The sequence below is a fragment of the Perna viridis genome, chromosome 4 (genome assembly GCF_037379345.1).
Source record: "Perna viridis isolate PV_CMFRI_1.1 ecotype Kerala chromosome 4, ASM3737934v1, whole genome shotgun sequence".
In the NCBI taxonomy this organism is placed as follows: Eukaryota; Metazoa; Mollusca; class Bivalvia; order Mytilida; family Mytilidae; genus Perna; species Perna viridis.
The window spans coordinates 9970616-9986234 of NC_142448.1; the positions used below are offsets into that span (position 1 = coordinate 9970616).

At 32.0% G+C, this 15619-nt stretch overlaps 1 long non-coding RNA gene across 1 annotated transcript; it reads right to left on the reverse strand.

Moving 5' to 3' along the window:
• Positions 1–7588: 7588 nt before the first annotated feature.
• LOC148618784 (uncharacterized) lies at positions 7589–15564 on the reverse strand. Its single transcript, XR_015921442.1, has 3 exons — positions 15476–15564; positions 9930–9947; positions 7589–8596 (listed from the first exon to the last, which is right to left on the reverse strand). It is a non-coding gene; the product is annotated as an uncharacterized LOC148618784 (long non-coding RNA).
• Positions 15565–15619: the final 55 nt, after the last annotated feature.

Sequence of the window (15619 nt, forward strand, 5' to 3'; positions counted from 1 at the left end):
AATGTTCTCCTCAAATGTTTTTAGTTTGTAACTTTGAGATGGTACGTTTATTTAAAGACCCTGATGTAGCAAAAACATTGTCTACAATATATGACAAATATGTTATCGTACCAGAAAACAAAACCCAACAATGTATTTTGTCTGCAAAACTTATCACATCCAATATTTATTATCAGAGGTTGACGTGGAATATAATAGCAATAATAAAACCTATACTGCTACCACACTCTCCTGAGAAGAAATAGTGGAAAACCATAAGTCTGTGTTATCCGCTTTTGGTCACTCTACCAAAGACGGTGTGTGTGATCTACCGTATATGTACTGGATTCTTAAACTTCACAAGAATCAATACAACAGCGCTACATAACTGGATCATAAAAATGTACCACCAAACCTCTTCAAAACTTTTAACTGCTACACTCATAGCTGTATAGCAGGGTATCCAGTCCTACCACGACACTTATTACCGTAGTGGTAATAATTCAGTGTGGATCCACAAAAATTCGAAAGATCTTCTGGAAACCCTCAATTCAAGATTATTATCAGAATACAATAGCATTAAAACCTATGATTTTTCAGCTTTTTATACTTCTATTCCCCATATTTAGAAAAGCAGAAGTCGCTTGCTGTACCGATGCTCCTGGTCCATGCTCCAAGTGTAAATGGAGTCCGAGTCGCTCATTTACTTTTGTTACTTTGTTTTGTTATTTTGGTTGTTTTATGTTCCTTGTTGTTTGTGGCTGTTTTGCATGTCTGGTCTTTGACCCTGTACTATATTCTTTATTTCCGCTAGAATCTATGGTTAGTCTTTCAAAAATTTAATTTGGTTTCCATAATTCAAATTTTGAAATACAAACAATTGACTTTCAGATGTTACTGCACTATTGAGTCTTGTAAGCATTTAGCAGATACAATTGGCTTGTCATTTGGTCTTGACTTGACAATCCATGATTGACTAAAATGTTAAACTATTTCCTTGACAACAATGTAATCAAATGGTCTCCATATTATTCAAATTATGTTCTTAATGACAAAAAAATACATTTTCCATTCGACATAACCGTAACTTGGAGTCCGTTTTCAGCATAAAATATGCAGTGTATACATTTCAAAAGAAATTCTTTTTTTATTTGTTATGTGCTATTAAACCTGTCCCAGCTTTCCAAATCCATATCATTAAGTATTTATTGAAGGTATCTTATCCATTTGCTCTGACATTTCGGATTAAGTTTTTTATTCATTATTTTTGGATAGCTACAAGTCAAAGGTTTTGGATATCTTACTCCTCTGTTTAAACCTGAATTTGTGGCCCATCTGTAACAGTGAAAACAATATCATTTCTCGAGTTGTTTTGTTGGTTTTTTTTAGAATTTAGGTTAATTGCATGATAAAAAAGGTCTATTGCTATACAAGAGATTTAAGTTTCCAAAAAAGTCTATGGTTTAGTATGCCAAGAAAAGTTTCTAGCTTTTGTATTTTACGAACAAACTGACACCAGATTTTGAATGCCTTTATTAGCTCACCTGGTCAAAGGTCTAGTGAGCTTATGCTATCACTTGGCGTCTGTCGTCGTCGTCGTCGTGGACTGATTTTCAAAAATCTTCTCGACTGGAACTATTAAATCGACAGGTTTTTAATTTGGCTATATTGTTCCTTAGCGTGTTCTGCACAAAATGACAACATGGCTGCCGTTACTACACATAGAACATAGGGTCTGAAGGCAGTTGCCTTTAGCCAAATTCTGGCATATGTAAATATGGTGCAGCATCATGAGACGGACCTATGCCGAAATGAAATTTGCCCCGTGCAGGTCCGGGTGTTAAAAGAATAGGCCTGCAGCAGCGCTAAGCTTGTCGTAAAAGGCGACTAAATAGTGACTAGAACCCTAGCCGGGGGCTAGGGTGCTCTGCCCAGAGAGCAACTGGAATGTGTGCTCCAGGTTGTGGAATGGGGTACCCCTGGCGTGTTACATGCTGGGGTTGTCAGGCTATAATACGGAAAACCTGACCGCAAACCATAGTGGTGCACCGTGTTGGGAAAGATGCCACGTTTCTCGCACGTTAAAGAACCCTACTGTGGTATTCTCCCGGAGTAGGAACCATAGGGCTCCGCCACAAGAGGCTAAATTGCCCGACCCTACCCATCTCTCCCAATTTCCAGTGGCAATCAAAATTTGTCGACCCCATTATCCTTGTGTCCCATCCCTTTTTCATTTTATCATCATTTCATGTTCATTTTATCATCAATTTCATGTTCATCGTCTGAATATAGCTGAGATATTGCTGTTCGGACGTTAAAATCCAACAAACAAACAAAAACAAAAACAAACGAAATGAAATTTGGCATATGTGTTCATTAGGGCATCCCAAACAACATGGATGTTGGGATTTTTCATCCATGCAAAAACGTGGCCGCACATAGGGGTCTGAATACAGTTTCTTGCAAATAACTCAAAAACTGTCGCCTTTAGGGAAATTCTTGCAAAGGGGTAATATTGTTGTTCAGCATTATATGACGGACCTATGCGGAAGTTTATTAAAAAAGATTCGTCAACTGATGTAGAAGATATGCCACTGGAACAGTTTATTTTTACTTTGTTTACATGCACAACTTTGAATTTTTTTCTCTAAAACCATTGTACAGAATTCAATGAAATTTGGCGTATATGTTCCTTAGGGTATTCCACACAGAATGATTGATGGAATAACATGACTGGAGTGCCTGGCAGGGGTTAATATCGTTCAGCATCATGAGACGGAAATATGCCAAAATTTGCAAAACCATTTTTCAACCGATGTAGGAGTTAAGACCCCTGAAACAGTTTTTGTGGGTTTTTTTTGCACATGCACAGCTTTGAAATTCATTTTCTTAAAAACCATTTAAGATCATTTAATGAAAATAAGCATACCAGTATTAGTTCTTTAGAGTATTGTGCTCAAAATGACTGTTGTGATTTTTAATCCATGAAAAAATATGGCTGCCTATACAAAAAATGAAACATAGGGGTAGGAAGACAGTATTTTGAAAATAATTAGAATATTGTTATCTTAGCAAAATTCTGGTTCATGTCATGAAAATGCTATTAAAAGCAATTCCTGCATTTGACAATTCATTTGATTTTAACATAGCCTCTCTCATTCCTGAAGTTTTTCAAATAAGAAAACGGTTAACCAGGTGAGCGATTCAGGCTCTCTTGAGCCTCTAGTTATAATACATAGATTTTTGGTTTAGTTCGAGATGCAGTAAAGTCGCATATAAAGTAATATTCATTGAATTCTGTACGCAACCAATGTTTACCTATTGCATTCAAGCTTGCCTGTGGAGCTTGGATTATTTTATAAATAGTCTTGAGCAAAATACTTGCATTATAAGAACATATGTTAATGTAACATCCAATAGTATCCTACGTGAAATACACCGAAAAATAAAATTAAATTTACTCCGGGGATAATTTATAATAGTAAAATGTTTTCCGTGACTATTAAATTGTTTCCATACTAAACCTTACAATGATTAAATACACAAGTGTCTGGAACAGTTTTCTTTAGGGGGACTATAAAAAGAGTGAGGCTTGGTGTGTTGTTGGGTAAAAAGAGTTCACAGTGTAATAGCTGTTAATAATTAAATTCCCAGATTACATTTTAGTTGTAGTACTTATTTCTGTGGGATTCCTCGTGTTTGAATTTGTAACCACATAATGACAGAATGTAGTTCTTAACGATGAGCATCGACATTTTGCCAAAGAATGTTAAATTCCTGCTTTTCCAAACATGTGTTGAATTTTCTATCTTCAAGTTCCACAACCTGTCATTATAAATGTTATAACCATTCAGAATTCTAAGCATTTTAATCTTGTTATTCTTCTATGAGGGACTTCGCTGGCCTCAGAGATGGCAAATTTTTAAACCTTTGGTTTTCTTATTATAAATTATCGATCTTTTAGCTTTTTCATACATTGATAAAACCTCAAGGGATTTGTTTAACGCTTTTAATAAACAACTGAGTATCATCAGTAAAAATGTTTAATTTAGATTCGATTTTCTCATTCGCCTCTACACTTGGAAGTTTAGTTCCTTGAATTTAATAATCTCCTCTGAAGTCACAAACCATTAGCTCAGCCTGTGATATATAAAGAAACGGAGCAATAGGAAATCTAGTGGCAGATCTAGTGATTTGGAAATAGTTTGAGACGTAACCATTAGATTTAATTTCTGTTATCCCATTTTGAAACAACATTTGAATCCATGATTGAATTTTGATCCAAATTTATTGTTTTCCTTAAACATAGCTTAACCATCCCCATTCCATCCTACCAAAATTTTTGTTTAGATGTATTTTATTTGTTAAGCAAATACGTTAATTTGTGATTCGTATTTTTTTAACCCATAAAATAACTAAAATGATAACAGAATGCAGAATAATCTTCCCTGAGGCCCTAACACACAAAACTATAACTACTGAAAAACATACACAACACACACAAAAGCTGATTTGACAATATCAAAGCATTTTAAGATACCCGGTAATACAATATGGAACATTAAAAACAGTGTAAGCAGCAACAATTTTCTCTTTTATGATACTCTATTCAGAAGTCTTAAGGTACTTCTTTATATTGATTTTGAATGAGTTATCAGGGGCTTGATTACGTAAATTGTGGGTAAATTATTCCACAAGACAAACCCAGAATATATGAAAGAATCACTTTTAATTTCTGTGATTATCAAGTTTCCTTGTTCAGCATTTCTTAGAGAACAAAGTGTGTTTCCTGAAACATTGTTAAACTTTTTTGATATATAACTTGTTGCTTCCCCATTGAGAGATTTATAGATTAATAGGTATTTGTAATATTTAATCCTTGTTTCTACTTTCATGATTCCTATTTGTTTGAACAAGGGTTCTGATGGAGAACAATGTTCAGCATCTAGAATGAGGCGGATAGCCCGTTTTTTTTAGTTTAAGAATTTTGTCAAATCCTCCTTTAGAAAAGACTCCTTATCAAAAAACTCAAAATTTCTTTATGTAATACTTGAATGGGTCTTTTTAATTGCATATCCGTTTTCTTTTCTAACTAGCTAACTGGGTAATGATCACGGATAGCAGAATAGCAAACAAAAGAATCCAGGACCATGTTTATATTGTTTACATGAATATTATCAATTAAAGTGCTTGTATTTTCTGTTACTCTAGTTTGCTCAGTTATCAACTGATGAAGATGAAACATATTAATCAAATCTAACCATTTTGGTGTAGGTTTAGACGCATGTAAAAAGTTCATATTAAAATCACCCATAATAATATGAATTACATCAGAATTTAAAGTCATATATATACTCATTTCTTTTTTTCAAAATAATCTATCAAATCAGTTAATGACCAAGGTGGTTGGTACACATAACACAAGGAAAAGGACCTGTTATGAAAATGTTCGATCTCTAACCACAAAGTCTCAATGCCGTCTATTTGTAAATCAGGTCTTCTAGAAAAATTCAAATTATCATGAAGATAAACTAAAATATCACCACATCATGTACTTGCATCCTATCTTTTCTCTCAAGATTAAAATCTGGAATAATTAGTTCTCTATCTAGAGTACTTAGATTTAGAAAAAGTTTCACAAAACCCAATTATATCTGGCTGATTCTTCTGAAATAATAAAGTGTTCTTAATTCCATCATTCTTGTTTTCCAGTTTATTAATATTATGAGAAGAAATTTTTCATCCTTCTGTTTTTCCAAAACGATACGGACTTTCACCATACATCTGTTGTCATTACTTCCTGTACGTTCAGATAATAGAAACAAGATATCATAGATAAAGTAAACAAAATACATACATGCAATATTATATCAAATGATTGGAGAACCTCAGGAGGTGATATGGTACAATTAGTTACAGTCAATTCATTTTCACTATTTAACTTAATCTGATCTGTAATTAACGCCATTCATTCTATTAGCGTCTAAAGATTCTTGGCATGGAGACAAATTGTTTTCTGCAGTTGATGACAAACAAATCCGATTTACATATTTATCTTTACATTTATCATCATTAAATATTTAACACTCCTTTGCAGAAAACCATCAGACAATTAAGGACATGTGTAAGTAGTATTGTTACAATCTTGACACAAGGAAATAATGTAAAATAGTTATTGTTTTCGTCAAGTTTCTTATGGATATTTCTTCTTTTCCAGATTGATAAAAAAACTATAAAATTTCTCTTTGTGGCCATAATAATAACGGGAATAACAGACAACTTTGTGACAGTGCTTGCAAGACTTACTATTATGGTTTGATTCCCTACATTTTGGTACAAAAATTCCCATTCTTCATATCAAAACCTAGGATATTTACATGATTGTTTACTGATTGTAGGAAAACAGACGTTCACTTTCTAAAAAAGTATAACCCATCTTGGAATAGATAATGCAAAACTCTACCATTTTTGGTCATGAAAGTATTCGTAATGGTCAATATAATGTATGTTCAAGTCACTACACATTTCTCATAACATTTGATTGAGTTAGTCAACATTAATCTGTTTTCTTGGAGTAATGCTTGATACCATTAAAACACAGTCCGGTCTACATGTAGCCCTTAATAACTGCAGTAAACTTTCATAGGTGAATAATTTTCATTTCCTCCGATATGAATTATAATAAATTTATTAGATTACACATCCTTCTCCTACACAGCTTTTATGAGCGTACTGATGTTGACCCCTCTGTTAATACTAATGTCTGTGTTCCACAATCCTGAATCAGATGTATGTTACAAAAATCCAATCATATATAATGCAAAGTTTGATATACTATACGTGTTTCAAGGAGTAATGTCTCATCAGCAGCATAAGCATCAAACATATAGGAAGATTGAAGTCTAAAAATGTATATGATAATCCTGGAGGCGGTGTCCATTATGTTTTATATGGCATTTCTGCTAACAGAGGTGTATTATCTGTGCCCAAAATTTCAACATATATGGCAATGATTTTTGTTATTGCATCATTAATTAAGATATAGACTTTCATTGGCAAATTTAATGGGAAATAAATATTTTCCTATTCAAATCAATAGAAAACAAAGCATGCAATATGTCCCGGTATTTGTACGCAACTTTCATTCGTATCCGGAAAAATTCGGAGACGTTCCGAATACGTTTTAAAATTTATTGCACTGTTAGCGTCTGCTAAAAAAAGGGATATTGACAGTTGTTTTAAATATGGCAATGACCTCTTTATATGGGTCAAAATATTTCCGTGTTTGATGACAGTTATTGTGATTCCATTTTTCTTTCAAATAATACAAACACAAATGCATTCCTTTCCATTTTACTACAATTTATCAAACATTCATATATTCATATTGCACTAGTTCATATATTTATTATGCATCATATTTGAACTAGTGCAATATAACAAATACAACGTTGTCAAATGCATTATATCCAACAAATTAGTATAATGTTAACTGAAATATTTATTACTATATAATAAAAGGGTTATTGCATGAATACTGATAAATATTGTCCCTCGCTTAATATTATATTGCACTCGCAAGCTCGTGCACGATAATATTCTGCTCGGAACAATATTCACCAGTATTCATGCAATATCCCTATAATATTCAATACATTTTATTTTTCTATAATTAAACCGTTTAAACCATTAAATTTCTGTATACATCGCTCGGGGATCAAAACCGTACATCAAAAACCTGACCGCAATTATATTTCCCGATTGGCCAAGTACTGATAAATTAGTGGCGTTCATAAAATCTGTATAGAAAATTTGAAATTGCGTTCGATAAACCGGATATCGAAAATTTGAAATTGCGTGCTATGTGTTATTTTCTTGAAAGAAATCAAGGATTTATAAATATTTTCTATAACTCCTTGAAGCAATGTAGAAACTTAGAAGTAAAATTTTAATTCGTCGGCTGTCTTTTTTTTAATTCATCTACTAAGTGAAATTTTCAAATTTTAGCATTCTTTTGAGTGTTAAAGTTTCGAAACATGAGTTGCAAGGAATGCAAAGATTTTATGAGGATGGCTGATCATTAGATTTGTCTTGTCTAACAGTCGTGTTATCAAATAATGATAGTTATTTTATTATTGATAAAAACCCCTATAGAGCACATGCAAACAGATTTATTTACAGCGAGTCAAAACAAAAAATAAAACAACACATCATTATTAAAAATAAAATGCATTTCTACTTTTCACATATGATACCTCTGAACCACATAAAAATTCCAATTTTTTTGACAAGTTTTAGTATTTATTTTTTGATGTTAACGTAGATTGTCTCTGTTCCATGTGTTCAGTTAAGACCATTTTTATTTTATGATCATACCACTTCTGACGCTTCGGTATTTTTTTCCGAAATATGGCTAATCAAATGACACCTGGTTATGTCAGGAAATAACATGTTTCCTACCGTGGAACACTGTCGATCGTAAACGTCTACAACTACACTCAATGCTTACAATGTTTTCATTCAAATTCTGTTATATCACTTTCTTTTAACGGCACTGGTAAAAACGAGCCATTGCTGAATTCAGCATACAAATCATTTCTTTTCTGGTTAGTTATTTCTAAAAGATAAAAATATGTACATTGGAATAATCAGGATTTGTCAAGATGAAACTTTCATTTCTGCTGAAATATCAACTTAAGTAAAAGTACAATTCTATGCTGGCTGTGAGTCACTACTTTTATTAATTTTGGTTAAAACGATGTTTCGGTCCCTTTAATAAGATTGGACAAATATTCTGAAAAGTCTCAATGCTATTTTTTTCGGAGTACAATAGCATCAATGAATTTTCAACTCTCTATACTAATATTATTTTTCATGCTCGGTTTAAATCCCGGCTCAGAACCATTATACAATGGATATTGTTGTTACTTCCAAATAAATATGGGATATTGTCAAACTTCCGGATTGTTTTAGTGACAACATTTTTTTCCAGTGTAGTGGTCGTATTTTCAACTGATGGTCGGCATTCCAAAGGAAAAAATGTGCACCGCTACTCGCTAATCTATTAACCAAATTTTTAACTTTAAGGAGGCTGATTCTATGGCTGACTTTACCAAAATAGTATAACATCGTTGAGCCAGATCATTTTATCTTCGATTCGTTTTGTCTTTAAGATATTCACAATTCCGGGATTTTATACATCACAATATCAACTGCTCCAAAGAGACAAAGAACACTTCAGACACTGTGGAGGCAGCCTCATATCTTGATCTAATCGTGAAAGGGAACATTTACGACAAAAGCAATGACCTCTCGTTCGAAATCGTCAATTTTATCACCTTTTACAACATCCATTCAACACCTGCGTATATGTTATCCCAGATCATACCGAAAAATGTGGACAATGTTCCGTGCTAAAAATCTTTTTATTAAGCCCTTTGGAACAGGGTTATGTTGCTACAATATAAAGTCATCACAATAAATATTTCGTCAAAATGAACTCATGGATCGTAATGGTATATCAATATACATCATGGGAACCAATTTGTTTACCCTGTCATATTTTCATTTCCTATATCGAAAAGCGGATAAGTTCATTATACTTAAAATTTTATTTCAATAAGGTTTTATTACAGATTACTCAAAGCACGTGCAAAGTACAACATAAAGTAATGGAAATTCTTTAATTATAAATGTAGTATGTTGTATTAAATAGATGTTAATACATTCGTAAAATGTAAAAGCATGGGGCGATGGTGAATATAAATAGTGAACGAGGCATTGGAATTGGGATGGGGAATAGGTCAATGGGGTATGGGTTACATTCGGCCCAGAGCTTATGAGTTGATACTACAGATGCAATTTTTGAGTATTAATACTATAAATGAATTTTAATGAGACAAAAACGCACCAAGGAATTTTTAACAGACAACTTTAAATGTAATACGTACCACAAATATGAAGACAACCTATATTAAAAGAAAATGCTTTGTTAAAAACATTGAGTTTTGCTTTTAAACAATCTGTTTATCATAATTGAAAATCCTTATGTTACATTTATTTATTAAACTGACTTACTACTAGGTCGACAATTAACCTTTTCCACCATTATTGTTCTTCTTTCAGCCGGCAAGTGAGAAATTGAATTGGTTTCCAATTTCCTTGATGCTTAACCTACCGTTCCTCAGTTACTTTGTATGTATTATTTTAGTTACTTTATGTTCTTTGTCTATTTTCCATATCTGGTCTTTGTTCCTGGATTACATTCTTTTGATTTCCTCTAGAATCTTGGTTCCCTTGATTACTCTACTCCAGATATTCAAGTATTTTTGTTAATAGCTCAAATTAATTTGCAAAGAATCTTAAGATCAGGGAGGTGCCGACTATTCATTAGCTTCTTAACATTCATCATATTGGACCGGGTAGTTATAAATTTAATTTCTAATGTTTACATTGATGTTACGTACGTTGTTGGAGTCACATTCAATTGAATCGGGGCTGGTTAGGAAAACCGAAACATTGCTATTAGAATGTGGAGTTATAAAAGGCTTTATAGATATTAAAATGTTCAAAAATGGTTGTTGGTTTAGTAGGATTACAATCATAAATCATAAAAGATGCCGTTATTTCTGGTTAGAAAGCATTAATAGATCACAAGAACGTCCATATTCATATGTGGACGGGTAACATTAAGAAATGCGTGTTTCCCATTTCACCAATATATCTAAGTTGCTTCTCGGCGTATTTTGATAAAACAAACTTTTTTGGAAAGAGCAGTTTGTGCTGCAGACTATGTCATATTTTTCATGGCGTAATGATTAGACCAAAGCGTATTACAATATTACAAATGTCACCCCTTTGATGTTGACATTGTAAAAATGTCACCCCTTTGATGTTGACATTGTCAAAATGAAAAGAAAGCGATTTGAAGACAAAATGTTAAACATTTTTTTTTAAATTATGCGAACAGATTTTTTAAATCGGGACATTTATTATCTATATTGACAAGTTATTACATAACCCCAATGAAAATATATATAAAATGTTCAATCAGTCTTTTTATTAAAAACCTTTTTGTCCGTATTTCAATTATGTCACAAATCTTAATTTTTTCGACGTTGGCCATTGGCTACTTTCTTGCTTACGGATGTAAAATATAACAACGAATTATATTTTTATCAAAGTATATTCACGCTTAAAGGACTGTATAAATATTCAGAATATCATGTTTATTCTAAGATATAATGAGTTTTATTGGCTAATAGTAGATAAATACGCACGTTGTCTTTTTCCCGACGTTTTCTACACGTTGCGTGCTACCCGGTCTTTATCAAAAGCTTTTTTCGTTAGCTTTGAGTGAACTAATAACTATGACATTTTGAATCTTACATGTGTATATGCTGCAGATGGTATGTTCTAAAAATAATGGTACTTGGTCGAACATGTATCTAAGAACAGAATTTTGTTTGTGTCTAACCAAAATGTCACGACATCTAAATTTTCTACATTTGATTTATTCACGCGCGTACACCATGCGAAATTCGAACGAATTGTTCAAAAAGGCAAATGGTGTTGCGTCGATTTCTTCATACAATTAAAAATGTATTCATCTTCCTCTATGGTTTTATCATTTCATTTTTTCTTTGGATTAACAAATGGGTTATATACATATGTAAAACGCGTCTAACAAAAATGTCACAAAGCGCATTTTTGACGTTTCCAACGTAACGTTCTGTTTTGCAACGTAAAAACTCGTTAAACATCAATTTCAAAAACAATAAAAAGTATTCAAAAGTTACGATACTAGATTAAATTTTTACGACTGTGGACGTAATGATTAAAAAAATACTATTTTAGCGGATCTGATAAAATAATGAAAGAAATGTTGAAAAGAAAACAGGAAAAAGAATATATAACATTATACGACCACAAGTTGTTTTTGTCGTATAATAAAAACGGGAGATTTCGCTCTCAAATTTTCTCAAAATGAAGATTTGCCAAGGTCTTGTTTCCTCGAAATTTTTAGCAATATTTTATGTTTATCAACAGATCTTATAAAATTCCGAAACGAATACATGTATTCCAATTCGGAAATATCAACATACATCTACATTACAGATATAAAACCAAATAGGAAAGATTCACTTTATACGCTTTCACAATATGATTTCCGGGGGGATGCTACTGACTTTTTTGCTGGTAGGTTTGTTGGCTTTCTGTGAGGGTGTTTTACTTTTTTGTAGCGCATCACGAAATTTGTTTTCATAATTCCAAACATTTTTCTCATAGGATAAAATTTCCTTCAAATTATTTTTCAATGGTTGATGCCAAACTATTTACCATATCAGGATGTAATTTGATCATTTCAATTGACCAAAACGTACGAAATATTAATATTGAATCGGATAATTAAATAATAAAACATGTCGTGTGTGTTATTTTATGTAAAAAATTAAATAAGCACACTTCTTTTTACATGTAACAATTATCGAAAGATGTACGTCGCAATACAAAAAAGACGTCAAATTTTGCCGATTTCGACGTTACCAAAAATGACACCAACACCGTACGCTACGTCATTACGAAATTACGTATAGCTTTGAGTCAAATTTAATATAAGCAAGACTGTTTTTAAAATAGCTAGGGAATTCACAATTAAATTTAGAACATGTTTTTCTAAGTTCTATTGATAGATACACGATCCAGATCTATTAGCATTTAAAGTAATAAGGGTCCTTTTGAAAATACATCATAATTATATATCTAAAACAAATCCTACTATTTAGATCTACCAATACTTGTTTGATATTTTGTCGAAATAATTGAAAAGAAAATATCTTTTTTCGATTTATGTAGTAGAAATAAGGGCACAAACCAGTTTAAAAAGTTATCTTTATCATCTTATTTTTAATGTCAATAATAGATTAATCGGCCTGCATATTTTTTTCTTGACAGCGCAGGTAGCATTGTTTGCAGCAAGAAACACATCACAATCAATTGAATGTATTGTGTGGTCTTTGCAAAAATTGACATTTATTAATTCCCGCCATTTTGTAAGAGTCGAAGTAAACAAAATCCTTGACCGCAAAAATTGACCAATGATAATCAAAAATGTATATGGTCACCCAGTTAGCAAAGAAATTATTGAATTTGGGGTGGCTAGCTGTTTTATCTCTTTGGTTAGTTGATTAATAGACAGTATTTTCGTGGAATCTACTAAAACAGCTTTTGCATAACTCTCATAATATTATTTTAGGAGCATTCTTTACAACCCTCTGAAAAATAGCATTATGAAGACGAGAATAACAGAAAAGGTTAAAAAAAATTATTTTCAGCATTGGATTTACAACACTTTAGCTAGTTTACGATTACACTTTATTTAGAGTTATAAAGCCAACGAGAATAAAGAATGGTGATTTTATATTATATGCTAACTTAAAATCATTTAAAACTTAGGTACGGACATTTCTTAATATATCTATAATAGTTTTTTTTTTTGTTCTACCACTTCGTCCATAATTCTTAATGAAAACATCATGGATGTTTTAAGTTTTCTTATAAAAGGAAACTAAAATATATATGTATATATACGTAGACGGTCACAAATTATAAAAGATTATAAAACTCCTTTTTTTATTTATACGACAAGGGAGTACTTCTGCACAGATCTGGAATATTTTGATAATTACATTATTTTAAATCGAAGGTGCATTCTATTGTCTTTACGGGCATGGAAGGGATGTCTTAAATTGTATATATTGTTTAAAAAACAAACACAAAAATGACGTATGTTTTCATTGAAACGAGATAGGACACGAGATGGAACTACATCATTTCTAATTCAAATGAGGTGGTCTACTGAGTGTCGCTAAACTACACTCGTTTGTTTATTTTTTTAACGATTCTTAGTTCTTATATTTGGTACTCATTAGTCTAGTAGTCACACTTGTTTAACCTGTCTTCCTTCCTAGATAGTTTATCGAATTCTGAAAAATCGCAAATCCAAACCTCTAAAACACCGAAGTCTCATTTTTATTTTGCTGGTGGCTGAAGAAAAGACGTTTGCAACTCACCGAATTAACCGTTATTTATTGTTATTAGAATTGAACTACTTTAGTCCTATCCGACAGTCTGGAACTTACCTCGTCCGATGTCTAGCGTATACAGCAATAATGCATTCAAAAAGGAGAACGTTGGAACATTGAAGTAAATGCAAGGCAAACTACATTGCGAAATAATAACGTTCAAAATTGATATGAGCATTTTCTCGAGTGGTTTCTTATCCCTTCGCTGTATTGTTTATGTGGATTGTTTTTGTTCCCCATTTTCTGTTTTGGTCATGTACTTTGAGTTTGATATATCTGAATTGTTCCATTAGTGACACTTTGGTTGCTTTGTATGTATTGTTTTAGTTACTTTATGTTTTTTGTTGTGTATGTCTGTTTTCCATGTCTGGTCTTTGCCCCTTGATCAGATTCTTTTGATTAATGCTAAAACCTTGGTTCCCTTGATTATTCTTTGATATTTGTTGCCGATAACTTTCCTAGAATGTTTTTATTAGGGATTGCAACGATTTGAGTACTTGGATACCTGTTTGCGTTACAAACGTTAAAAAAATCTTGATACAGCCCTCTAATTAAGTTCCTTTTCAAAATGTCCCTAGTATTTCTAATAAATATCAATTAACAAACAAACATTTTACTTTTTGTAAAGGTATTTGTACCTGGATCAACACTTAGATGAATCATTAATTCATAAACCAAAAACGCACCCCTGATTGTTAGTCTACATTCATTGTTCGCTTATTTATGATAAAATGTCGGTCCAGTATTTTGTTGACAAAAAGTCAAAATCAAGATTATCTACTCCATGTCAAAAAGCTATATTGAAACAATGGTCTGTATATGTAGAGCGATACACCAGCCAGGAATATGAGTTCTGGCATAATTTGTATGTTATCCGTTTAGATAGCAAGCGCTGTCCTTATATATAATTTAACTTGGAGTATAAAAGGTAATAAGAAAATACTGCACACAAACAAAAATCTATATTTTTCATATTTCTATCGTTATATATGGAAACCACTGTATTACAAAATTCTAGTAATAACTATTAAGATGGACCTAATCTAAAATTAAATACATTGTTTGTACTACGTGTTGGACACTCCTTAGATGATTTACGTATACATAAACGTACATACAACCGAACATTTCGTCTTTGAATAATGTTACCTCATTAGTTGAAACTGAATATTTTGTTTAAAAAAATGAAATTACCAAGATATATATGCATAAATCACAGGTATATCTTTATAAACCTCCTTTCAAATATCAGCAGGTACTAACTTTAATTAGCGTCGTTTGTCATACAAAATCGGCTCTAGAACTAGTAAAATAAGTTAACTATAAAATGTTTAAAGGCATGTAAATTAAACAAAATTGACTTAAAGTGGGATTAAAAAAAAGTTACAATAACATTACAAACGTTTAGTTACCTTCGAGGAGTCAAAGCCGTGAACAATGTAAAATTTAAAAATATTCAAATCGAGTATTTTAATACGTTTTGAATATCTCAAAAGTCGCATAAATGGAATGCCTTCGCCAATGCCCTGTTTAGTTTTTTTCATGAAAACTAACTA